The following is a 25,184-nucleotide window of genomic DNA, read 5'->3' as shown; positions in this document are numbered from 1 at the left end:
GTGGTGTTGAGGCTGCACTGGACATGACAAAATAACCTCCCACCTGTGTATTCGGAGACCATCTCAACTTGTAATCTTTTCAGCTTTGTGGCGAACGATTACCTTGTTATGAAGCCACCTCACGTTGTCCCACGTTTGTGTTAGAGACAGTCGGCATCGCCTACAAATTTCAGTGCATCGCGACGTTGCCTAACGGCTGGTTCGGTGTCGCGGTAGACCGATGTGTATCGTAGCTTTGTCGCAGAAAGCTCGGTGCCATCATGAACCTGTGACTACATTAACCGTAGTGCGTCAAGCTGCGTGCTCGTTGTTGTGTTCTGTCTTTGGTGAGCGTTCTGTAATCGACGGGTGCAAGAATTCCGGGTAAGAGAATTCCCCCTTCAAAAGGTGCTGCGTTTATTTCGGAGCAAACGTGCTCGAAGATTTTCACAAGGCATATTGGTGGATTTTTCCTGGCTGGGTATTCCGTGCGCCCCGCTTACGCTCTAATGATATAATGAGGCAGTTACCTATCCATCTCGTTCGAGAATTCGCTGAATAACGTGTTGTGCAGGAGAGAGAAAGATCCCTTACGGAGTTTATTTTGTTGCTGCTAAGGCGGATGTGGCCGGCTTCTGTGACGTGATCTCACAAGCGAATTTAAGAAGTATGTTGCTCGTGGGTTTACGGAGTTCTGTGCCGCATTGCACTCCCACCAACGGGGGGTGTAGATAGGCAGCGCAGACACTGTTCAGGGAAATTAAGGGAACGCGTGATTTCTCTGACGGTAGTGGTGTGGGGAATATTTTGCGGACCGCAGAACGCTTCAAAGAAACAAAAGTCCCTAGAATGAGTTAAGCTCGTAAGATCCCGTCGTCGTGGCAGGGACGGTGGGTGGCGGCATTGTTTGAGCTGGTTTTTACATGTTCAAACCATCTAATATTTTTTGCCCGAGTTTCTGATATGGGATTTCAGTGATGTCGCCACCGTTATCAAGTAATAACCCCACTCACATTGTGTGGAAGGCATAATGAGGAGGTTGTCCGCCGCGACGGCGTAGCAGCAACATTCAGCAGCCACAGTTGGGTATTTATGGCAAGGACTGTAAGTTGCTTGGTTTAACAGTACGTCTGAAGACAAGTTTCTGTTATTTTTTCTGTGTCAGGCTCGTCATGCCGTCGGAAGGTACACATCGCCCAAATGGACGCAACAACTTTTACGATAGGATATTGTGTTAGCAAGGCTGTGTGGATGGGTTGTGGATGTTTTCTACGCATGATTGTAGAAGCCGTCTTGAATATATTCCAGAAGATCAAGGAGCTCACAAGGTTGCCAAACCAAATCCCAACACTTCATTCAAAGTAGAAAATGCTGTACAAAGTGTTTTCTTGTGCCATAAAAGCTTGAACTTTCTGGCACGTCCTACTTGCACAAAAGGTCTTTCAGAAACTTTAGAAGGTGGCCCATGACATCATGGCTTACTGAAGTGTTTCTGCAGGACGACCGATGAAGAACAGGCAGAACTGGACGGTGAAAAATGTACTTAGGGTAGGTCTTGGCTTAGCTTTCGTCAAGTTGGCAGCAGGGAGACACAGCTTCGGGGAGGGCGTTGCACCTGGTGTCATGCCTACAGTATGTAGTTGCTTCTTGTATTTCCAGTTACTCGAGCAGGTGCCATTTCTTGTCCAATAGCTGTTAATATACTTTAAAATAATTCAAATAATGCTTAAGAGGATTTCATTGTTGGGTGCGAGCATTCCGAAGGCGGGTAGTTGGTTGTTTCTTTGCAGATGATATAATTTGGCTTCTTAAGGTCTATATTCACACTTTGGCGTAAATTGCGGCTTTTGTAGGAATTAGAAGTAATTGCCTAGTAAACGCTAACATTGCTGTGGCAGCCTAAAATGCCCAACAAACATGCTCGGCGTTTCCCACCACTATCCGCTCTCCCGTCTCATATGCGATACCAAATTATATATGGCACCCACTAACTCTACATCCTACAATGTGAACGCACCAAAATCGACCTTTTTTTTAGACAAGCCACTAGGCTAGCCTGGCTACTCCCAACACCTACAGCCCGGCAACACCTTTCGCAACTAGGGTTCCTCAATATCTGAAAACAAAATGAAGCCGGTCAAGCAATCTAATCAGAACGACCAAATCTAGCTGCTTTCAGCTTCACGGTTTGCATCCAATGGCCACTTGCATATTTCCACCCACCAAAACCTTACAATAACCTCCTGTCCCTCCGATATGACCTCTGAATATACCTCTAATACCTGGAAACATCCATCAAGTCTGCAACAAGGGTGACGCACCGAAAGAATCAATGCCCTCTGCAAGGAATTCCAAACAAGACCCGGCATACGCTGTACCAACCCAGCTGTTGCCCCATACACTGCCTATGTGCTCGCGGTCGCTGACTCACGAGGCAACAACCTCACCTCTCTCGCTGTATGGACTTGGATTGTTACGAATAGCTCTAAAGCCTTCTATAAAGCCACCAGCAACAACGGGCACCTACACTTCTCGCCAACACTCAAGCCGCCTGCTGTCATATGCTTCAGAGCCGCATTTTTAACGCGCTCAGATCTTCGGGATTGTTCCCCTACCTCTCGAGGTACACGTCATCTGGATCCCAGGACACAAGTTTTTTTGACGGAAATGAGCTCGCTTCCGACGCTGCTCTTGCATTCAAACCCCGGACATTTCTCTCCGGGACGGATTTTCCGGAGTTTTGCGGGATTTATATTCCGTGAAGAGGACATGTACCCGTATTAAGCACTATCACTTTTCTCACAGGCTTTCCTACTTTGCTACCAGCGCTCACGCCACACATTTTTGTTTTTCTGCCACCCAAACCTCCATGAGTAATAACAGGCTTTAACGCCACATACAAAACGTCACATTCCCATATGAAACATGCCTCCACCCTCCGCTACTACACATGCGCCTTTTGCCCTACAGAAGCCTCATTCTCTTATTACACCTCATTGCGAAACGTCTCCTTCCGTTCCTTTGGCATGCAATACCTGCCACATGAACAACTCCTAGAAGTTGTAATCGTGTACACCACAGAAAAGCTGCTGCGTAATAGATTGATGCATGGCTAGATGATAGAAAGCCGCCATGAGGCGCATGTTTGCCTCCAGTTTTTTTTACACTTCGCGCTACAGCAGAGCCATAATCCATTCCTATCTCGCGCACAGTCCTGGGAACAATCATATATTTTGAATTGCATGCGAATAGAGTTTGAGCGGAAACTGAGTCGTATTACATTTTAAGATAGTTTACAAAAAATCAAACACAAAGGTGGTGTGTTTTATGGTGTGTTTGAAATCAAACACACAGGTGGTGTGCGTGATCTTGAAATATGAACCCACCACGTGCCGGTTTCAGCTGAAAGCTCACGCCTGTGTAGGGAATTACTGTTGTAGCTCAGAATGTTGGATTCTGAAATCTGCAAGGACATGTCATGCGAAGTACTTGTGATCACACCCCCCTCCTGAAGCCGTGGCGCACCCTAAGCAGACGTGAACAATAGGGTTTGTGCGTTTTAATGCCCATGAAAAGAGCGTCTTATTTCACAGAAATAGGTTTTCGGAATGATTATGTGATGGCAGTCAATAAAATAAAGGCAGCGTAAATGACAAGCACGGAAAAGGAAACAAAGTGAAATATAAACAGAACCACAAACACAAAGTTGACGAGAATGTGAAAGAGCTACACGCACTTCCATAACCTTTGTATATGTTTTTGGCGCCAGATACGGCGTACGATCATGTTTGTTTTGCACGAGATAGACCAAACACATACCGCAAATAACCTGCGCCAGAATCTTAAAGACAATTTTGAGATGATCTATGAACCCAAGCCGTAAGAATGTTGTTCACGAAGCTTGTCGTTATTGTGGAGGTTTTACACAGGCACATTATTCGGTTATCTGCAAAACTACTTTAATACGTAAAGATGAAGTTGTGAGCTGAAATTGCGGTAAAAATAAAGTATATAAAAGTGGCCGAGACATAACAGCATTGGTTCGATACCCAAGCCCTTTCCGCATGCTGGAAATAAAAAACCAATATTGTATGGTACGCTTCAGTTTAAAATATCTCACAAGCAACTGAAAAAAATATATCTCCGCAATTGTATGAATGCTTGAAGGTGAAGAGGAGTTACATATTTCTACGCAGCAGGGGGATGGGGAGTTGGATGCAAGAATTATTTTGACGATTGTATGCTGAAGCTTAGTTTATAAATTTCGGAGGCCTGAAAATGAATCGATGATTACCAAGTCCCCAAATAGAGTCCCCCTGAAGTATAGTACGGGCCACCACACTGGGTTGTTTTAGACGGTGATTTTATTTATTAAAAATTTTTTTGAAGTGTAATTTCTTTTTGGCAGAACACGCTAGTTTTGTATAGCCAGGGCCAGTTTCTGTGTGTTGTATTTGACAGATTTATCCAAATTCGTACAGCACTTGTGTGTATGGGGTTTTTAATGGCTTTTTAATCGCTATTTTTATTCAAATGTCAATATTGGCTGAAGAACACCGGAGCGTGTAGCGTAGACAGGAGTGGGAAGAAACACGACGAGCGGTTTGTCCCATTTTCTTCTTCATCCTTCTATGTACAAATTGCGCTGTTGTGTCACCATTGTCAACATTAACCACCTCCTTAACTGTTTATACTTCTGAAATCCATTTCAATCACTGCGCGGCGACCATCAGAACTGAAACGAACAAAGTCATTTTTGCGGGGGAGGTGCAGCGTTGTGGGTTGCACCATGTAACTCGTTCAAAAAAGACCCCAAATGTACAGTTCAAATCTACAGTAGATTTGGCTATACAAAGGTTTCAGTAACAAAAGCTTCGCGACAAAAGCCACACCATAGTATGTTACCAAACCATGCTGATGTGATTGCTGTCTTCTGAGGAATTTACTTCGAGTTTTTTGCACCTGACCAGACACTGAAGTAATCTTATCAAACTTTGCATTGCATCGACTGGCTGAAACTAATCCACTTTATGAAATAAAGAAAGGAACTGTGCCTAGATTAAAAAGCCTGAAAGAAAACTTACCATGCTAGAATTGCGGCGACCGTGGAATCTAAGATCAGTGACGCAACGCGTATCCTTACGATGTGATTGGATGATGTTTAACATTAAAAATCAGGCTAGTTTCTATTTTAGTTACGTGCAACGACATGGTTGGCATCCGATGTTATCGTTTGTTCGATATTCCAAATACCTCAGTAATATGCATACGGCGATTCTGCCATCGTGTCGGCTGTGAGATGTGTCAGATAAGCCTGGAAGCACGACTTGGAATCGTAACGAGTACTATCGAAGGCGTACGCAGTGGATCAACGCCATAAGCGTCATCGGGGACACTCAAATGCAATGTGTTTTTGTAAAACCTTTGGAGATTTTCTGGGCCCTGCGTGTATCGTAAGGAGCGTGTTCCTAGCAAATAAACGGTCGCCTGATTAGGGACAGTGTCCTGTGGCTGTCGGTGCTTATGTTAACCGACGCTAACGACACTCGCGAGCGCATCAGTGTCAGTCTGCACGTATTCGGCAAACTCGCTCGTGAAGCAATAAAGCTAGCAGCATAAAATGGTGAATGCAGTATGAGGAACATTTCTGAAATAAAAAATGAAGAAATAAGAAAAATTGTGGGGAGTTAAGGCTTCTCATTGCAAGAATAAACTGTTCCCTGTGCATCAATGAGTCGGCGATAGTCCCATGATTGGCAGGAAGCAAATGCGAGGTATATCCAGTTGACGATGAGCCCTTATGTAGTAAAGGCGAGTTTTATAATTTTGAACAGCTTAAAAAGGCATGTTTTGAGTAACTCTTGGGCTGTAGGCATCCGCGAATTCCTCACTCATATTTTATCACTAGCGACTGCGTTCTCTAGGCAGGAACAAGTGGTCGTGCTGCGGACCGCTGTAACAGTTCATTCTGTGAAAAACGTGCCCCCCGCAAAGTGTTGTTACGCTTTTACATAAGCGTTTTGTGTGATTTTCATTCCTCATTACCTATATTAGCTACAATGACTCTTTTCTCGCCTTTATTGTTCTTGGGAGATTTATTCGCGTAGATGTCGAGCAAGCATATGCAGCTCCAGATAGCTCCAGTTAAGCGACGTCAGGGAAGCGTCATATATGTGCGTGTGCAGAGCAGTTTGGTGGGTAGAGATGCACAATGGACATGGAGAGGCAGGGCTGGTAGAAGGGGAAGGCCATCAGCTCGATGTTGAGACGAAATAGGAAAATTCGGAGGACACGAATGGAGTCGGGCAGCGCAGGAAACAAGCGGGGGGGGATGTCAATGGGAGAGTCCATTGGCCTGCATAGGACATACACAGGCTGTTGTAGATGATAATGAAGAGCGCTATCTGACTCTGAGGACTTTAGCAGCTTCCTGCGGTCTACAAACTAACGAACTAAAGCCGTATTCCCCCGGGGCATGAATATTTTTGTTTGGAGTACTGGCCTGCGGCAGGTCGAGTGACTCTGTCGTGTGGTCGGCGAACCGCCCAGTACGCTCAGCCAGGTAGAGTAAGCGTCTTATTAAACACCTTAGAAACTTAGGCAAGCATGAGGAAAGAGGATGCAGAGAAGAAAACACTTTGACATTGGCGTTTCTACTACGTAAAGCTGCGTAAACGCACCCAGAGTGGTCTAACCTTGGCCTAGGGGCTCAAGATTTAAATTGGCACAAGTAATTCCATAATATCTACAAATTCTTTCGGTGTCCTTTTAGGGGCTTCAGCGAGGCAAACGCCACAATCTCCTGCATGCGTATATTGAGGACTTGAGTGCCTTAAGGTCAGAGTTTCTGCTGAGGGTTTTTTACAGCGCGAAGATAGCACAGTGAAATAACCGAAATAGGCGAGATTGATGGACGCCATCGTTTGGCTGGTGGCGAAAAGGAAACACTCATCAGAGAGGAAGTAAAATGCTCCCATCACATTGCAGTCAGCACAAAAAAAGTTTTACTGGAAGTTCGCCATCAGAGAAAGTTTGAACTGCTCGGACTCGCAGTTACCATATCACCAAACATGTAATACAAGAAAGTACTTGCTTTATGTTTCGTACCAGGAAGTATATTTAACCCTGATGCTCAGTTTCCCACGTACTATTTCACCCATAGTTTCTAAAAGTAGATATATGAAACTGTATACGATGTTCACGCAAACAACTCTCGACCCATTTTTCTGGCGAAAGCTTGCGAGGTGCTCGAACTTTGAAGGCCGAGGCAGGCAACCGATCTCAGAGAAAAGAGGTGATGGTGGCTTTCTTGTATTTTGCTATTACCTATTTCAAGGTGAAAAAGTTTCAATTTTGGCTATTTTGCATTGGCTCAAATAAAATCGTCACCACTTAAGTTACAAAGATGAGAGCGAATGATGCGCTGGACATCCCCACACGTACACGTAGGTTTGGTCGGTATATTCTGACATAATGTTTCCGAAGAGTTCAAGATATCGGTATTGATGGTGTGAATAAACGAACCAGACGGCTTTTAAGGACACACCCTTTCTTTACCAGGTGCGTAAAACGAAGGAACGATCTAATTCTTATTTTTTGTGACCATAAAAACAATCGTCGCAAGGTTACCAGACCTTTGGTTGAGTTTATGTCAAACTCTAAGACGTCCTGAAATAGTACTGTACTTTCTCAGTATGGTGTATGGTGCATTGTAGGCTCACAACTTCTTTGGCGCGGCGCACAGTATTTAAAACGTGGTATGTTCTCCCTATATTTCACGTGTCTCCGCGATGTTACGGGCATCAGGTTACTTTTCCGCAGTGAATTTTAGTTGCGAGTCGGCGCCCGCAACGTCGTAGCTTTTGTCTTTGTTCCACTTCGGGCTTGAAATACGTAGTATACTAAGTATTGTCGCATGTATATTTTGTATATTTTATTGCGTTATATTTAGAAAGAACACTCTCGTCATTTCGCGCTGTTTACAGCTTGTCAGTCAATATTTTTAGTTGTCTTTGCATGACGTCAAAAAGGTCATTGTTTGACCCTAAGAAGGCATGTGCGCAGCTACTCTTCTATTTTGCAGGTGTTTCGGCCGGGCAATGAGTCATACAAAAAGCTTGAAGGTTCAACAATGGATTATTTTTCAACGCGTGTTTACACATATATAGCCGTATATATATCTATATAACTCTGACCTTTTAAATGGCGATGACACTCAGAGTAGGCAAGAGACGCGAGCGTCACTGCAGTTTTACTTGTAACTCCAGAGCTCCCGGAGGTTTCTTGGAGATCGTATCCAAGATGGACGAGTTCCTCCAAAACATTTTCTGCACCAGCGCTGGATTCGAAGGTACGCCCAAATAAGCAGATTTTCGGGGCCATACTGTATTCTTCGAGATTATAATTTCTTTCATTTGGAATTTGCAGTGACATTTATTCATTTATTCTTGATGGAAATATTTTGTTTGAATTGGTATATATTTCAATTGATGAGAATAGTTCTTCCTGTCCTAAAACATGTCAATTTGTTCAGTTACGTAACTAGTCAGTTTGCCGAAGACAAAAATACACGCACGTAGTCATTATTTGTTTTGAGTATAAACCTCACGTTTCTTCCGCCTTAGCAAAAGTAATCAATTAGTTCGCGCAAAATTTTTTGAATGAAGGTATCAGTTGGACATAATGTGCCATCCCACCCAAACGAAAAAGTAACGAACCGCCACAGGAACATGAAGCCATCATGAGTTTCTTTTCTTTAAAAGGCCGGTGCATGGTTGGAAACGCCGCCATCAGAAGAAGAGTCAAAGGTTTTCAAGTAAGCAGGGCCCACCCATGGTAACGTAAGTGATATTTTTTGTATTGCACCTATTCTGTCCATGCCGATGTATGATGGTACATGATTCTTATAGCTTTAGAATCTTAAGCAAATACTCAAAAAGCTACTACCATTATGATGAAAAGAAAATATTGTTAAGTTTGTAATAAGGAACGTGAAACATTGTGAACGCAAGTATTAGGTTCTAGGCAATTGTAGCGAAATCTGAAGATAGATACGTGTTTGACCGAGAGGCCGAGCGCTGGTCATTGATAAGCTGATTCGTAGCTTAATCGTGTTTACGTATGTTGCAATGTTTTAGTTTTTTTTTGATACCTTAAAGGCGCCAAGAGACGAATTAATTAAGGGGTACAAAGTTTGAGCAAGAAACGGGGGTCATCAATAACAACAGGAGAGTAGTAATAAAAATAACTAAAATAAAAGTGGCAAAACAGGTGGAGCAACTTGAGCACTTAACAAAGCAAATTCAAAGACTGGCTGATATGCAGAAAACTTGAAAAACAAGTATCTAAGCGTACATTAGAGGGAAAAAACTGGCAAGAAACAAAACCGAAAGACCTAGGTGTACAGCGTACGCACGCATACAACAAAGTATGTATTGCTAGGCATACAAAGGCTACAAAAGACGTACAAAAAACACGTAAGACATCCAAAGGGAAACTTCACTATTATTTTCAGGAGCCCGGGCCATTACTGAAGGCAACAGCGTTTTAGGATTAAAAATATTTATATTTTCTGCAATAGTTTCAATGCCTATATACATCTAAGCCACAGAGCCGAAGGTACTTTGCATGACTGGCTCCTAGCTTACCCCAGAAAACTTCTTGAGGGGTGCATTGCTCTTAATACAGCAAACTAGAAAAATTCTGAGCGTTTATCTCTCACGCACACAACAGCCATTTCCCAATATAGGTGGCCTTAAAGCCTCGCCAAAGCAATGTGTAGAAAAAATATGCCTCCGAAAGTTTTCACGAAAGACGTAGAGGAATTGTAGAATGCACACCATTGTAACGTGGAAACAAATAGTATATAACAGCTGAGCCTACATTGGCACTTCTTTGGAAAGGTGTCGCAAAGTCGAATAGTGGCCATTTGCGCTCATGAAGAAAGTAATTGTTGCGTTTGGTCATAAACTATAAAACAGACACCTCTTGTTCTACATACTCCTAGGATATTTAGACAGGACGTAAGATGTGTTTGTACCAAGACCTTAAGTTCACCCTATTTTGCATCTCTTGCTAAACAGGGCAGTCTTGTCTGTTTTGCATATGCTCAGAAAGTGACAATTGCAGCATATTGAACAGCGGTGATGGTTTTTAAATTAAGTTATATTTGAATTTTTATGCAATACACCGCGCTCACATTTGGACGATGCAAACAGACTTCACCAAAACAGCGGAAAACTGCACATAGAGATTAGTAAACAAAGGAATTTTTTGCACCGATCAAACGCTTGAACGGTAGTAGCTAGATGTTGGCGAATAGGTAGGTTTTTTGTGTATTAAGCAGTCGATCGCGGAATATCGGCGTAATTCACGCCTGCGATGTGGGCGTCGCAGTTAGTATTGCTGTGTAGCTTAGAGGCATGGGGGCTAACGTCGACAACAAAGCCAGAGGAGCTCGGATACTAGATGTTTAATCGAATTCTTCTAAATCACAGTGCGCTCGGGGAATAATTTCAAGTTGCTAACAGCGTTGCAGCGATATGCGGTAACCAGAGGCATACGGGGTATTGATTGGGCGGTGGGGTTTTGGAATTTCGTTTTAAATTTTCTTTCCAGATTTTGTTCACATTTTAACACTGTTCAGTAACTTGGAAGAATGGGTTATAAATATGGCTGTGGGCTCCTTCAAATCTTTTATAAATACTGTCGCGCTGATTTTGTTCTTTAGTGTTGTTGCTTTGTTGGGCGATGCTGTTCGATTGCAGTGGTCGTAATTTCCCGTGGATTCATCGTTGGAATGCTTGGAGACCTACTGAAATCCCTCCGACGAAGAATACTCCGGCGTTGCATCTACCTATAGGTAATTGTCGGCCTCCTACAGCAAGTATATGAACCATTGAAATGCAGCATAGACAAAACAATTGTAGGTTTGGCGAATGCGGTATCCACGGCCCTTAATTAAATCAGTCTTCTTGTGGAAAATTGTCCCTATGGGACCCGCCAACGCGACAGTGTCACATGACACAGAAAATATGTCTTCATACAAGATTTGCGTTTTTTGAAGGTATTTCAATTGTTGCTGCCGCTAAGAATGCTTCTACGTTGGCTGGGTGACTGCCAGGCACGTTTTGTGATAGAAAGATGCTCTGACGATGGCCAGTACTTCATACACTCAAAGAAAAAACCACGAATGAGACTGCAGCAAGACCCACGATTTGAACACGATTGAGCCTCCCTGAAGCTGCATTGAAGAAATATACTGGGCGCGTACGGCGCAGACACTGCTCTTGTGTATCTTACCAATTTACAACACGCAATTCGGACTTCAATTCGTCTTTAAGATTTTATTTCGAGAAAAGAACAGAAGATACCCATGGACCATTCAAGACTCTATAATCGCCAGCCAAATAATTACCAGTTGCTTATCTGGCAGGCAAAGAAAAACAACAAGCAGGTGCTTGAAATGCGCCTGAGAAGTATTCCTTAAATATCTTCGGTTGAAGGAAAAGGCCATTTCAGTACGGAAATCTTGGATTAGGCACCTTCAACATCAATTTCTTGACAGTCCTTTTACTGAGGGTTGGCTCATCCGGGAAACATTCTTTTTTGCACGTCACAAAAACGGTACTTTTAATAAGTGTGTTTTTTGGCCATGTAAACAAAAATATGCCATCTCACGAAGTCCTTGAACAGCCGATGCTTTTGGCAGGATGGTGAATTGATGGCAAACACAAATTGTATGGTTGTAAAATAACCTATAGGTAATCAGCAAGTAATAATTGAAGTCGCAAGAAGTAATATGGCGGAATTACAGAAAATAAGGCGGTTCAGCATCTTGAATGCTTTCGTAATAATACATTCAAGCACGGGTCGACATGACCGAATGCGCACCTTGTAGAACAAGGTGCGCACTTTCTAATGTGATTACCGCAGTAGCACTCACTACCTCAACAAATATATCAAAGATTCAACTCATTATTACACACGCGCGATCAAAGCTACTGTGTATTCCTAAAACAAGAAGCAGAACGGATGACTTTTCTATCTATTTCAGTTTAACAGCACCTTTGTGTGTATAAGGCACTAAATTCCTGTTCAAGCCTCAACGAACGAAAATGTTGGTTACGTCTAATTGGCGGTGAAGGTTTTACTGCTTGAAAACGTGTAGCGAGGTGTTAAAGCAGAACGAGGGATAATATTTTTCGTACCTAGTAGGGTAGTCAGGTTTGAGAAGGTTGTTTAATGGAAATAAGCATAGTCAGTGGAAAGAGTTCAAAGTAACCAAAAGCGCTATGTGGTAAACTTGGAGTGTATTGGAGGAGAGTTGAAAATAGTAGGAAACAATTGTGCTGAAAGATATGTCCGACCAATTCAATTGGCATATTTTAATTAGCCCCACATAATACCACTGCACAGGTCGCAGCTCGGTTGAAGTTATCGTAGAATTGCTACATTTCCTGGGGTGCGTTGCATGCACGTTACTTTTAAAGCAACATTCGGCACTTGGTGGGACGTGTTGATCAATCATAAGAAAAATTTTATCACTTGCTTTCTATTGCATACATGTGAGAAAGTGCTCTCCGCGTCAAAAGAACTCCCTAAATAACAGCCTCTGAGTGGTGATACAAAAGGAAAGCGTACAGCAAATCGGTATTACATATCTGAATTTGTTAGGACTTTTAATGGTATAATAAGATAGCCGCTATAATCCTGCTGATGGTCATACCAACTAGCAGAAACAATTAGACCTATTTCTAACGAAGGTGATAAAATTACCAATATTTAAACTTGCTGCGGAAGCTTTTAACGCAGTGGTGGAGTTACCCCAGTCAAAACATCATTCGATACATGTCAAACGCCTTGCAGGGTACCTGACATATGTTTGTAAGTTACATAATCTTGCTTGTTATTAAATGTGTTGTACAATCTTGCACACCCCGCTTATAGGAGGGCACGGGAACACAGCCTTCTATTTGGTGCTTCCGCATATAAAATTGGTAATTCAATAAACATTTTGTTTTCGCAGCAGTGGTGTTTTTATTTGTGTCTACAAGTTCTTCATGCGCACAGTACTTTTCCGGCCCCTGATAGTACTGTGGATGGTGAATTCACAAAACTGAGTAGCATAGAAAAAAATTCCCCGCATTTCCCCGAGGGGAAGAATGTGAAAGTTCGAATGCACGAGTTGAATTTGCGCGGTTCGGTAATGTTCGCGAAAGAGAGATCACACACATACACACAACTACAAAGAAAGAAAGATGCATTTATTCACAGACACCTATTTGTGTTGTCGTTGTACTTGATTGCTAGAGCGGATCTCAGCTTTGAAATTTCGTGTCAGTACTCCTTTAAGCGGGTGCATTAGCCCTTCTCACGCCCGATTCCTGGCCAATCCCCCACGTGGGTATGTGCCATGTCAGCGGCCAGGCAGCGCGCGCCCATCTCCCCCCGTTGCCAAGGAAGACGAGGAGATTCCTGGCCAATCCCCCACGTGGGTATGCTATGCGGACATCGCCGGTGGACGCAGGTTCAGGGTCGCTTAAGAAGTGCATCGCACTTATAATTACAATTGGCGGAAACTCCTAATTTTGTGGAATCCAAAGGAAATCTTCTTATGACGGTGGACACTACATGGACACTACAGTGGGCACCCGGGTGCGCTCGAAAAGCACAAGCCTCACGACCCGCCACAAACGGGCCGAACTGGGGTATTGCAGAGTAGGGCATAACCCCGGGTCGACGCTTGGGCAATGTTACATCGGGTCAAACCGTCGGTTGCCGGCATCAATAAAGTTATTCCTACATACCTACCTACCTACCTCACCATAGCTTCATTGAACTTCTTTTCGTGGAACGCTTCATGAACAGCTTGAAAATATTCGCCTAAGTAATTTCTTGGAAGACTTGAGCATCTTACACCATTCTCCTTTTGAATTTTGGTGTAGCTTATCGCCGAAGATGCATGTTTACAGGATAAAGAACACATTATCGACCAGGTGAATAAAACTTCTTCCCGCATCACTTTCACTCTGAAGGTTAAAGAAATATTTCGACATGTAACTCAGGTAGTCGTTGTTCAAGGACTCAAAGGCACCAAATATGGCTCATAAACATACAACTACACTAGAACTTTCCTGAGCAACCGCTGTGGAAGCCTTCAGCAGGAACACCGTCAAATTTTCCGCGTCTCACGCCTGCTCCTTGAACTACTTGGTCATCTTGCCTCTCCTCAGAATCGGTTTTCTAGTGCTCCTTGCTCAACCTGCTACTAACCCTGACAACCTGAGGAGCACCCGGCGTTTTATTTTCTATCACGGGAGGCCAATCCCCTCAGGGGGGGGGGATTGAGTCGGGCGACCGTTGTTGCTCTGAGAAATTCGGAACTTAGTCTTTCAAATTATCAGCGGAGTACCTATGACGACTACCAAAAGATCAGTGAAGTACTCGTGCATCACCACGGAGCACGTTTTTCGACCAAGATATTCTCCATTTCAAAGGCGAAGCTGAGATCTTCAACCGTGGGCAGGTTAGGCCTAGAAGGTGCTGGCGCCGCTGCATCCTGTAGTGAGGCAGCGCTCTCTAGCCAATTAAGTTCAGCGTGGCAGTCGCAGTCCAATATGAACCACTGATGGAGTCCTAAGACGAAGCTACGAGAGGCGCTGTGCACGCATGAGTCGCCGTCAAGCGCAGGAGATCAACTGATGACACTGAACGTGCCGCTAAACTGCAAGCGTCTTGGACAGCACGAGAACCCACGCCGGAGGATGACGGGCCATGGGAACTAGCTACCACGCTTGCACAACACCGAGCTAAACTCAAGGAGAATGGGAACGCAACAACCATTACTAAACACCAGGAACGTGAGCTGCTCGGCACGCATGTGATCCGCATTCAACCTTCAGAGAGATGCGACATGTCCAAACTTGATCCTGCCGAGCTCCAGCAGATCATCCACTCAATGGCTGAAGACCCGCAGCTAGCCAAATACTTGGTACTGAAGCTGAGTAGATCGTCCAACGCACTGATTGTGACAACGTGCGACACAAAGCAAGCGGCGCGTCTCCTGCGTATCCAGAAGCTGCCGCTGTCATCGCGGCCGCACTTGCCAGTTATATCTCACCAAGTTCGAGCGAGCGGTATGTCACGTGGAGTAATTTACGGCTGCAGGCCCTGTGAAACATCGAAAACGTTGATGAAAGCTCTTGACGCTGATATGGAATAAATTGTTGCTGCGCGCCCGAAGGGGCACCGCGGGACCATACCTATAACGTTTGCGTCGCCAAGCCCACCAAGAGAAGTCTTTTACTGGAGTTTTCGTCGCTCAGTCCCTCAATACAAGCAGCGTGCTTTGGTTTGTCTTCGATGCCATCGCCCAGGTCACAAAGCGGCAACCTGCCTCGCAGGTGCTGCCATGTGTGGAAAGTGTAGTAAGCAGCATGGCGAAACGCCGGATGATTGTTCGAGCAACGGGAAGAAGTACTGCGTGCGTTGTAAGCATGTCGGTCACCTCGCTATCGAGCCTGAGTGCCTGGCGAAAGCGAATTACGGGAAAAATTGCAAAAATGGGAATCATCCAGAACAGCTACCTACGCCAGGGTCCCGTCAAAGTACCAACATCACGCAGGGCGAAACACTTCCGGAGTGGACTCAGCCAGCGCAACTCCAGTGAAAAACTCCGCTGGTACAGTTCGCACAGAAGAAAATGCGGAATCAAACGACGAAGTGCTTGAGACTTACGACAAAGAATGCACGGACGCGGAGCAGCGATGCGGAGATTTGCAGCGTGAACGGCAACATAAGCGTGCTGCTTTTGAGGAACACCTGATTCAACTTGAGCAACAAATAGGTCAGTTCCGTATTGAATACAACCATTGGGAAGGGGATCAAGAAAACCTCCTGCGCACTGCCCAAGATAAAACGGCTGAGGTTCACCGCAAACGGAGCGAATAAGTGGAGAATTTCAAACTTGATGCCCAGCGTCAACAACCGGGCATCTCCCTTCAAGTGAAACGAGCATACAACCGGCAAGGCGTGCATCCCCAACCCAACCACCCAACCACCAGAATTCCCAGGTGATTCATGCCATTCCCATGGCTACAGAGCAACGACATCAGCTAGCAACTACAGTTACAACGGATAATACAACGGTAGGAGAACCTTCCCCTTGGGTGGACCGTTTTCTAAAGGCGCAACAACAATTACAGGAGCAGCAACTCAACCATCTAGTTCAGCAGATTACGCAGCTTATAGCGCAAAGCATTACTCAATGCGTAATACAGCAAGCGACGACTACCACGATACCAGTTCCACAACATGCCACATAGATCAACCAGCAGGCATCAAACGCAGCTATCCACTAAAGCATCCACAGCGGGCACACCTCCGGACCTACTACAGTGGCATTGCCGCACACTCTCTTCGACAGTGTGCGGCTGAGCGCAATGAGCTCTTCTGGAGTGTCGGTAGGCCCATCGCACTCCTGTTGCAAGAAACTCGGGGAGATACAGCTGGTATTTCCGGATACAAAAGCTATTTCAAACCCACTATTGAACATCGTGTGCCCAGAACTCCACAACAATCAAACAAGGTTGAGGCAAAAGCGGCTGTGTTTGTGCGCCAGGATATTCCCCACGCGCAAATCGATACTGCTCAATACTGCAGTAGCTTCCAAGAGATCGTGGCGGTACGTTTACACATTGGTAGAAAGACTATGCTAATTGCGTCGTATTACGCGCGTCCTGAACCCAGCTGCTGCCGCCGCGGGTCTCAAGGGGGCAATGTCGGGTACGAGTGGATGCTCGACACGAGAAAACAGTACCCAGAAGACCGCTTCCTTGTGGCAGGAGATTTCAACGCACACCACCCAGACTGGGGATACAGTACGGTGAACGCACGTGGCAACAAACTTCAGGAGACTACTGAAGCAGCCCGCCTTATGCTCATCAATGACTTGGGATATCCTACGAGGAGTGGATTTCACGCGGGACAGCGCGATACCACCGTAGATCTCACATGGGCAGAGCATGGCATCGTTAAATAGTGGCGCTGCGGAGCAGATTCCATGAGCTCCGACCACTACCCCATATGGCTGCAGTTAAACGCCCGAAGCCTCCGACAGTCCAAGCCTACTACACAAACAGTCGATTGAGATGCCTTCAGTGCTGCTATGGCTGAATATGAAACGATCTTTCCATCACTCAAAAGTTGAAGTGCGCAGTTCAGGACTCCACACGCGTAATCCAAGTGAGTTGAGACATGCCGGTACCGGATAAACACCTTGTCAATCTCTGGAATACGAGGGAACAACTATGCATTCAGTACTTGAACAATGGAAGGCTGTTTAAAGATCTTCTCAGGGTACGAAAAAAGGCGGCTGAGGCTCGACGGTACGCCAAACGACTAGCGCGATCGCGCTGGCTCGACCACTGCGCCTCCTTTAGTGAAAAGACCGCTTCAGCCAAGCTATGGTACACATTTTGTACCCTGATAGGGAAGGCCAAAGCCACGCATACGGGCCGCAATATTTGTTTGGAAACCAGCCTTTCCGCTGCAGAATTTGAGGAGGAGGCCGCTCGCACATTTTCTCCGCAACCCAGCATTCCCCCGGCACCGACTACGTATCAATGGCAACTACCAGAGAATGATGTGGCCCAAAATGCGCCGTTCACTCCACAGGAAATGGCAATAGCTCTGGGGGCGATCAACGTGAGGAGCGTGCCCGGTAAAGGTGGGATTACATGGCGCATGCTTCAAAACTTGGATGAAGACGCCAAAATGCAGTTGTTGTCAGAGTTAAACGATGTGTGGATGTCCGGTGAGCTGCCAGTCAACTGGAAGCACTCCGTAGTTTACCCCATTCCCAAGGCAGGAAAAAAGATGAATAACATCAACAACATGACGCCCACCTCCTTGACTTCTACACTTTGCAAGCTTCTTGAGCGCATGATTCTCACCAGGTTAACCTACATTCTTGACCACGCTGGCGCAGAGCCGTACTATGACGCAGGGAAAACTGGATTTCGCCCTGGTCTTTGCACCCACGACAGCCTGCTGCTCCTCCGCAACTTGACCGGCAAGAAGCGCTGACGTGGAACGAAGATCCCCGCCGTGATCGTGGCAGTCGACCTCAAAAAGGCTTTCGACACCGTCCGCCACAGTGCCATTATTGAAACTCTCCAGGACTGTGGTGCGGGTACGCGCGTAATTAATTTTATGAAAAGCTTTTTACATGGCCGCACGTTTGAAAGTAGAACGGAGCTAAACCATCCCCGCGTCTTCACCAATACAACTGGTGTACCGCAAGGAGCCATCCTCTCGCCCACGCTGTTTAACCTAGTGATGCGGAAGATTGCAAAACTTCGCAACATTCCACACCTGCAGCACACTATGTACGCTGATGATATCACCATCTGGGTTGACCCTCGATGCACAACGCTGAACACGCAGCACGTCATCGACACAATTGAGCTCGGACTTGATACCATTGACAGGTGCCTGCCTCCGACTGGAATGAGTCCGTCTCCAGAAAAGACCAAATACCTCATAATTAGAGGGTTCGACCATCTGCAAGCACAAATATATTTTACGCTGAATGGTCAACCCATCGAGCGTGCTGCCGACAGGTGGCTCCGGATACTTGGCGTACCACTCCACGAAGACGGAGGGGCCAGTGAATGGATTCGGCAAATCATATGTGTTTGGAAGCAGCACCTTCATATTATCGAGAGAATTGGATGCCGCTTCGGCGGGGCAACAACGCAGGTCCTGCGCACACTTACACAGGCCGTCCTGACTTCCAAGGCGTGCTACGGTGCTCCATGCTTTGCCCTTACGAAGACACAATATGACCGACTGGAGACATTACACCGCGAAAGCCTCAGAGTAAGTACTGGTTTACCTCTGCACACCCGCGTGGAAGAACTCTACCGCTACTCCCAACTGCCCTCCCTCCGCGCTATCATAACGGATAGGGTCGAAGGCCACAACAGGAGACGCGCCGCAACCCGCTCGGTGCAGCTTGTGCAAAAATTGGCTTCCGGTCAGAGCGATTCGCTTTTCCCGCAACTGCCGGCTGTTCGATCCCCTTGGGAAGATGCCTTGGTTCGTGTGCCAAAGCCTCTATCTCGCCTGCCTGGCCGAAACCATAACCACCATGAGCGCGCCGCTGTTTCTGCACGCGCAGACCTCCGAGCCGGCACCACCTTTACAACAGCAGTCCTAAATGAAACAACATTGCGCGCTTCCCTTTCCTGTATTGACGGCCAAATGCCCATTTCCCGCACAATTCAATTTCTTCGCCCTCCAAGCCCATGTCAGACCCGTCTTGGGGCAGTTCTTCTCGCTGCGGAGCACATTGCGGCGTGATAACCACCAGTTTACAATATTTACGGACAGCCCCCAAGCCCTCGATCGACTTGGCCAAACCCCATACGTCGCAACCACCTGCGACCTCATCAAGACCATTTGTCGCAGACTGCGGGACACACACAATATAGTCGTTCGAGTAGTCTCGGTCCCGGGACACGCAGGCGGAATCGGCAGCGAGACCGCTTACGCGTGCGCGAGCGAGCACTTTGAACTCCGCTCCAACCCGGCGTTGCCCGTCCCATTTGCACAATGCGACCCCGACCACTCAAGGCAGCACGGCACGCGTCCAAACAGTCGTTGCGGAATTTGGATCCACCAGACCCCGCCCCGTGCCCATTGGATTGCCCCGTGGCGCACAAGTACTTCTGCACAAGGCACGGGCTGGTGCCGCGCTAACCGATGGTGTGTTGGCGAAGTGGCGTGCGTATGTGTCAAAACGTCACCAGCATGCCGTCGAGGTTGCGCAATCTGTGGCCACAGTTGCCTGCACCTCTTGCTCCACAGGAGCTACGCCCACTGTACACCACATGTTGTGGGACTGTCCCGGCCTTCAAACGCTCCGTTTACAGTATCTTCATCGCGGCGTCGAGCGTCTTGTGGAATGGACAACCTCGCTGCAACCCGCCACTGCAAGGCAGACGCAGCTTTCTCTGTGAGAGTCCGCGCGCTCCTCAGGCGTCGACCACCGAATGTAACTTTAAAACTCTCCCTCCCACCTTCCTTTCTTCCCCATGGTGACCGACGCGTCAACCTTCTGAAATAAAGTTTTGTTATGTTATGTTATTTTCTATCATATTACCCAGGAAACAAACAAGATGCGCTTCAAAACGCCGTCGACATGACCGCAACCGACATACACTATAGAGACCTCCAGCCGACTAGAGACATCAACCCTTTTTATTCCACGAGAAAAGAATTAAGGAGTTGCACCCCATTTTGATATCCGACAATGCCGCACCAATCATGTCCTTATATCCATAGTAACCTGCTTTGGTGTTATTTGCCTGCAACTGCATGAATATAAGGGCAGAATCCACCAAACTGCAATTTACGGGAACACAACTGACCCGGACCATACAAAGAAGCACCAACCAATACCTAAGCCTAAAAATACACGTCCACAACATTGCGCAAGTATATTTTCAGCGACATCACATGCGGCACCACTACGTCATATTTCAAGCACATGAACGAAACGAGACTGAACTGGGGATTTGACCAGTCACTCGGGAAGCCTTCCTACTTCCGACTTAGCCAACCTTGGCTACATAACCAAGAAACAAACGGCTGTGCCAGGCCACCACAAATACTAGTGACAACAGGAGGCGACGTCATTCGTAGACGACTTCGATAAGCGGAGAGGAAAGAATCTCACATGCCGTCATGCTTAGAGCCCGTAAGCATAAGTGAAAATGCTAACGTGCCAGGTTGGGCGGAGAGCATGACGCAGATGTGACCGGTGGGGGGGGTAGTTATTTTGTTACAAAAAATTACTAGCAGCAGAACAAAAAAATTACGCGATTTATTTTTAGTTATATAAGAAGAGAGCAGGAATTGAATGGTATTGTCCAGACTACTAAAAACCTGAACCACTAGTCAGTTGGTAAGTCTTCGACGTGGCTGACGTCAAGCTTTTAAGGAAGACCTGCGAATACTGTCGAGCATAACAACGTTCGCTGCTGCGACACTTGGCCAAAAGAATGCGACTGAGGGTTGTATCGAACATGAATGATCGGAAGTGAGTGCAGTATTTTACTATGCGGAACTGCTTCTCTCATTAAGCGTTTCTGTGGTACCGACTAGTCCAACTTGCTCCTAAAGCGGACTATGACTTTGAGCTGTTCAGTGATAAGGATGTCAATTGTTCTAAGATTGGATTGGTTTGTTTGGTAGCTCCGGAGCAATGTGGCCAGACTGAGAAAAAGGATTGGCCAAACATGGGTGTGTATTCGGGAGATCTTATATGTCTTCCTTGACAATTGCAAACACCCGGCAGGTATGCAAATACATCACTTATATTAACATAGGCCTTGAGCGTATACCTTTTACCTTTCGATAGGTGAAAACTTAGCGCCGTTCTTGTATACATCATGTATAATAATGCGAATGTACTAGTTCATTCTATTCTTCTGAAACTTGGCCGTTGAAGATTTGTCTGGCCGATCTGGCCGATAAACTGGGCGACGAAGCATGCACGAAATGGCAGACTCCTCAAACGCTGTAAAACATGTAAGCGAATGTCTGCATTGACACCACACACCTACAGCAATCTCTAGAAACAATTGATATAACTGAGTAGAAAGAAAACTCTTAGTATTTGCGAAGGATCCTCCGGGATGAGAGAAAAGCACTGAAACCATAGACCTTGAACCCGACTGCTATAATTTACTAAAGGCAAATCCAACTAAAGGGCTGTATCTTAAACTTATAAACGTGTCAGATACTTGTCGTCAGTATTACTGGCGAAACGTGAGTCCGGTAATTACACAAGAACCAATTTGGCGAGTACAAAGCGTGTCCCCGCTAATAACGTAAATTTATTGGCAGCAAGGGGGGTAGTTCATGCACCGGCGTCATGCGGAAAAAGGTACAAAATAGGCCAAAAAGCAAGTTATGGTTACAATGAAACAGCATATGCGCACGTATTGACACCTACCCTTTCGCCCTTATAGTATTACGGTGCACAGGTTAAGTGCGATACGTTTAAGGGCTCCAATTGTTATACCAACCTTCTTTGTGCGGCGCGTTCAGCGAGACACCCTGAACCATATAGAATAAACCCACCTTCCAAACATGGTAGCGCCTACAATACCTTCATATACGTTCTGCAGCTCCACTCCAATACTTACGCACTCCGTACATCTACGGAGTGCTCATGTTTCATATAATTGTTTAGATAAAATTATTAGTTGCAATTTGCGCTTTGTCCCTGTATTTGTCCTTTTTCGTCGTAGAAATGAGCGAATTAGGGATGACATAAATTAAATTCGTCGATCAAGAAATCCAAGTAGACCCACGAAAGCAAGCTGCCACCTGCTGGCACGATTCAAATAAACTGAGCTACCCTATTTATATCCACCAGCTGAAAGCCTACAAAGAATCATGCTGCTAAGTACAGTGCAGGATAGATCAAAACATGAAACCAACTAAAACAACGACCGACGCACAGCAGAATTCGATGCCTTCCATGCTAAATTCCACTGAAGGCACTGATCACGTTCTCCCAAATAGGGTTGCCTCATTTACCACATAGCCTATACGCTCTCTGTCATTGACCTACGGAGCAACAACCCGACCATTCCTTCTCTCTACACACATAGGTTCTCACAAACAGCTGCGGGGCATGATGTATGCAAGCAGTAGCAAATAAAACAAATTACCTTAGAGTTATCACCAACTACCGAACAACGCGCTGTCACATTTTTCGAAGCCGCATATCCCAACTGGCATTCTACAGCGCCAAGACGATTAACCAGTTTCAGTGATTTACGTCGGATGTACGTCAGGAAAACAGTTTTGAAAGAGCAATTATGTCGTTCACTGTGCTGTCCCCGCACTCATATCATGACCATTCTTTTAAGAGGACATCATCCAGGACTGGGCGCTACAATGAACCCCTGGTAAACGCGACACGTTGCAGTTGAATTTTTCACCAAGCGTTAGACTTTCTTGAATCTATGTCTATGTTCAATAACAGTATGTGTAATTAGAGCTAGACACCCGCCTGTACCTAGAGCGAGGGTATCTGCATAGGACCGTCCATTGTGCCTCTTCTCAAGTGATGTGGTTCTTTCCATCTTTAGCAAGCACTCGCAGGGGGACTTTTGCAACGTCACTGGTTGAAATGTCTTTTCGGAGTTTCCCCTGTTCACCTGTTATGTAGGTTAGATAATAAAAGAGTAATAAAACGTCCTGAAGCAGTCATTACTGCCAACTGTCAGTTCTCGACGCATGCTACTCGACTGGGGAATCGACCTTGTCTTATTTGGCAGGAAGACATGTGCTTTAGTCTAGGCTATGTAAGAAAAACGCATTTCATCCTTCAGTTTTAATCCCTCTGAGCAATAAGGAGGGGAGTGCCTACGGGTTGCTTTCACATATGAAGTAGCATTCCCGAGCATGTTTCATCTATACATAAAGACTATCATGTAAACTGGGAGATATAGAACATGGTATGGTCTGGTGAACGTGTGTCAACAAGCCAGAATTTCTACGTTTCTGGTGAGTAATATCGGGAGGCATAATTTACAGAGCGGTGTAACCGCGTCTGTGGGATAGAAACATAAAATAGAAGGCAATCGGTCGTTTTGATTTTACCCTAGATAGGCGCGAAACAACGGAATAGCCTGCACACTATTCCCGCGCTCTTTCACTTTCTAGCTTAGATAACAAGAAATAGCTAGTCGATTTACGGCTACCCCCCAATTAAAGCATTTACCCAATCAATTGCAGTTTTAACATCAGCCGTTAAACAGCGTGACGAAGACATTTCATGTTGGTAGTTCAAAGTTCAATTCGGAAATAGAAGACGGACCTTTTTATATTGTGTTGCTTTACAATCTGGAACAATATCTACCTGGATATGATCTTACACTCCCCAGTTATGACAATGATGTACACTTCAAAAAGGGGCTGTTGCGCAGCAAGATTTGTTATAAACATCGTTGTTGATGCGTCCATTCACGCACAAACAACAGCGTGTTGTGCCGCATTAATATGTTAAGGTCAATAAAAGTGCGCACGAACTTTATTCAAAGAAAATGTTGCATTGTGCAGCATGAAATGGACCTTCGAGATGTAATAAATTGGCAATGAAACACTATTATTCAGGCGGTGGCAATGCATCCTTTTTCGGTAAGTGCGAAATGGACAGAAGGGCAAGGTTCACAATATTCGTCCTATTACGTCTTGCACATCAACTTGTAGTTTCAATGATAAATTATAAGTATAAACGCAGCCATACACAAATGAAAAAGAACACCGCACTTCAATATGCTTGACTGTCTGGGAGAAAAAAAATATTTTTTGGTCTCAAGGGAACGTTCCCTCGGGGTTACTTATCCGTTTACCGAAACGGGCGTAGTCAAGTAAACAAGAAGTCATCTGCGTCACTCATTGCTGTTCCTCCATTGCTGATTTGAATTTACACTAAAACCACTGAGGTGCGCCCTTTCAATAATAAAGTGTATTCAATTGATGCGAAATTGCACCCGTAAAGGAGCAATATTTTCTTTATAATACTTTGTATTCAACATACAGAAAGAAATCTGGATACAAATTTCGGCGGCAAATGTTCCCAACAAAATGTGCACAGCTGGTAAATTATCGCCACAATTTTTTATTATTCTTGATTACTGGGTTAAATATTTTGAGATTGTTCACTTTTTCCCGTAGACACATTCGTAATTACATTGTTTAGAAATTTTCATGATCTTTGGTTGGGAAAGTATTCTTCGATAAACCACATTTATGCTAGGCTCGTAGTATTATATAAACTAATCTCATTTCTACCAGTTGTAATTTGTAAATTAGCGTTTTAACAAAAACGTACGTGCTTCAGAAACATCGTTACTAATATGCTTCTTTTTATACAGATAATTTCAGTTGCTAAGCATTCGTAAGAACTTTTTGTCATAAAAGTTTGGTCGTCTTGTAATCTCGCAAAAGAGTCATCGTTTTACTTTCCTGTCATAATTTCAGCTTATGTTAAAAGACGTTAATTTTTATCCAAGAGAAGAGGTTCAGTTCTCGTGAATGAGCGTAAATTCATTGAGGTAATGCAATGCAGACTGTTTTTGTTTTTCGTCCGAGGCTTATTCTTGAAGGAGCTAGATTCT

The 25,184-nt window shown here is 45.2% G+C and overlaps 1 protein-coding gene across 6 annotated transcripts in view; it reads left to right on the top strand.

Annotated features, from left to right (window-relative positions):
* The first annotated feature begins 8,164 nt into the window (after positions 1-8,164).
* Positions 8,165-25,184, top strand: part of LOC144142233 (uncharacterized) — a 153,683-nt gene continuing 136,663 nt past the window's right edge. For 2 of the 6 annotated variants that reach the window (XM_077673593.1, XM_077673592.1), the window contains exons 1-3: positions 8,165-8,329; positions 8,742-8,819; positions 10,746-10,840. The gene's annotated coding sequence lies outside the window, so the exon portion shown is untranslated. The remainder of the gene's footprint in view (positions 8,330-8,741; positions 8,820-10,745; positions 10,841-25,184) is intronic. The other 4 variants (XR_013316908.1, XR_013316907.1, XR_013316906.1 and 1 more) reach the window with 4 other exon arrangements.

The sequence above is a fragment of the Haemaphysalis longicornis genome, unplaced genomic scaffold, assembly GCF_048455015.1.
Source record: "Haemaphysalis longicornis isolate Haplotype H1 unplaced genomic scaffold, Haemaphysalis longicornis Haplotype H1 scaffold_6, whole genome shotgun sequence".
In the NCBI taxonomy this organism is placed as follows: domain Eukaryota; kingdom Metazoa; phylum Arthropoda; class Arachnida; order Ixodida; family Ixodidae; genus Haemaphysalis; species Haemaphysalis longicornis.
The sequence above is the reverse complement of the archived record's forward strand: the minus strand, read 5'-3'. Positions and strand labels throughout refer to the sequence as shown.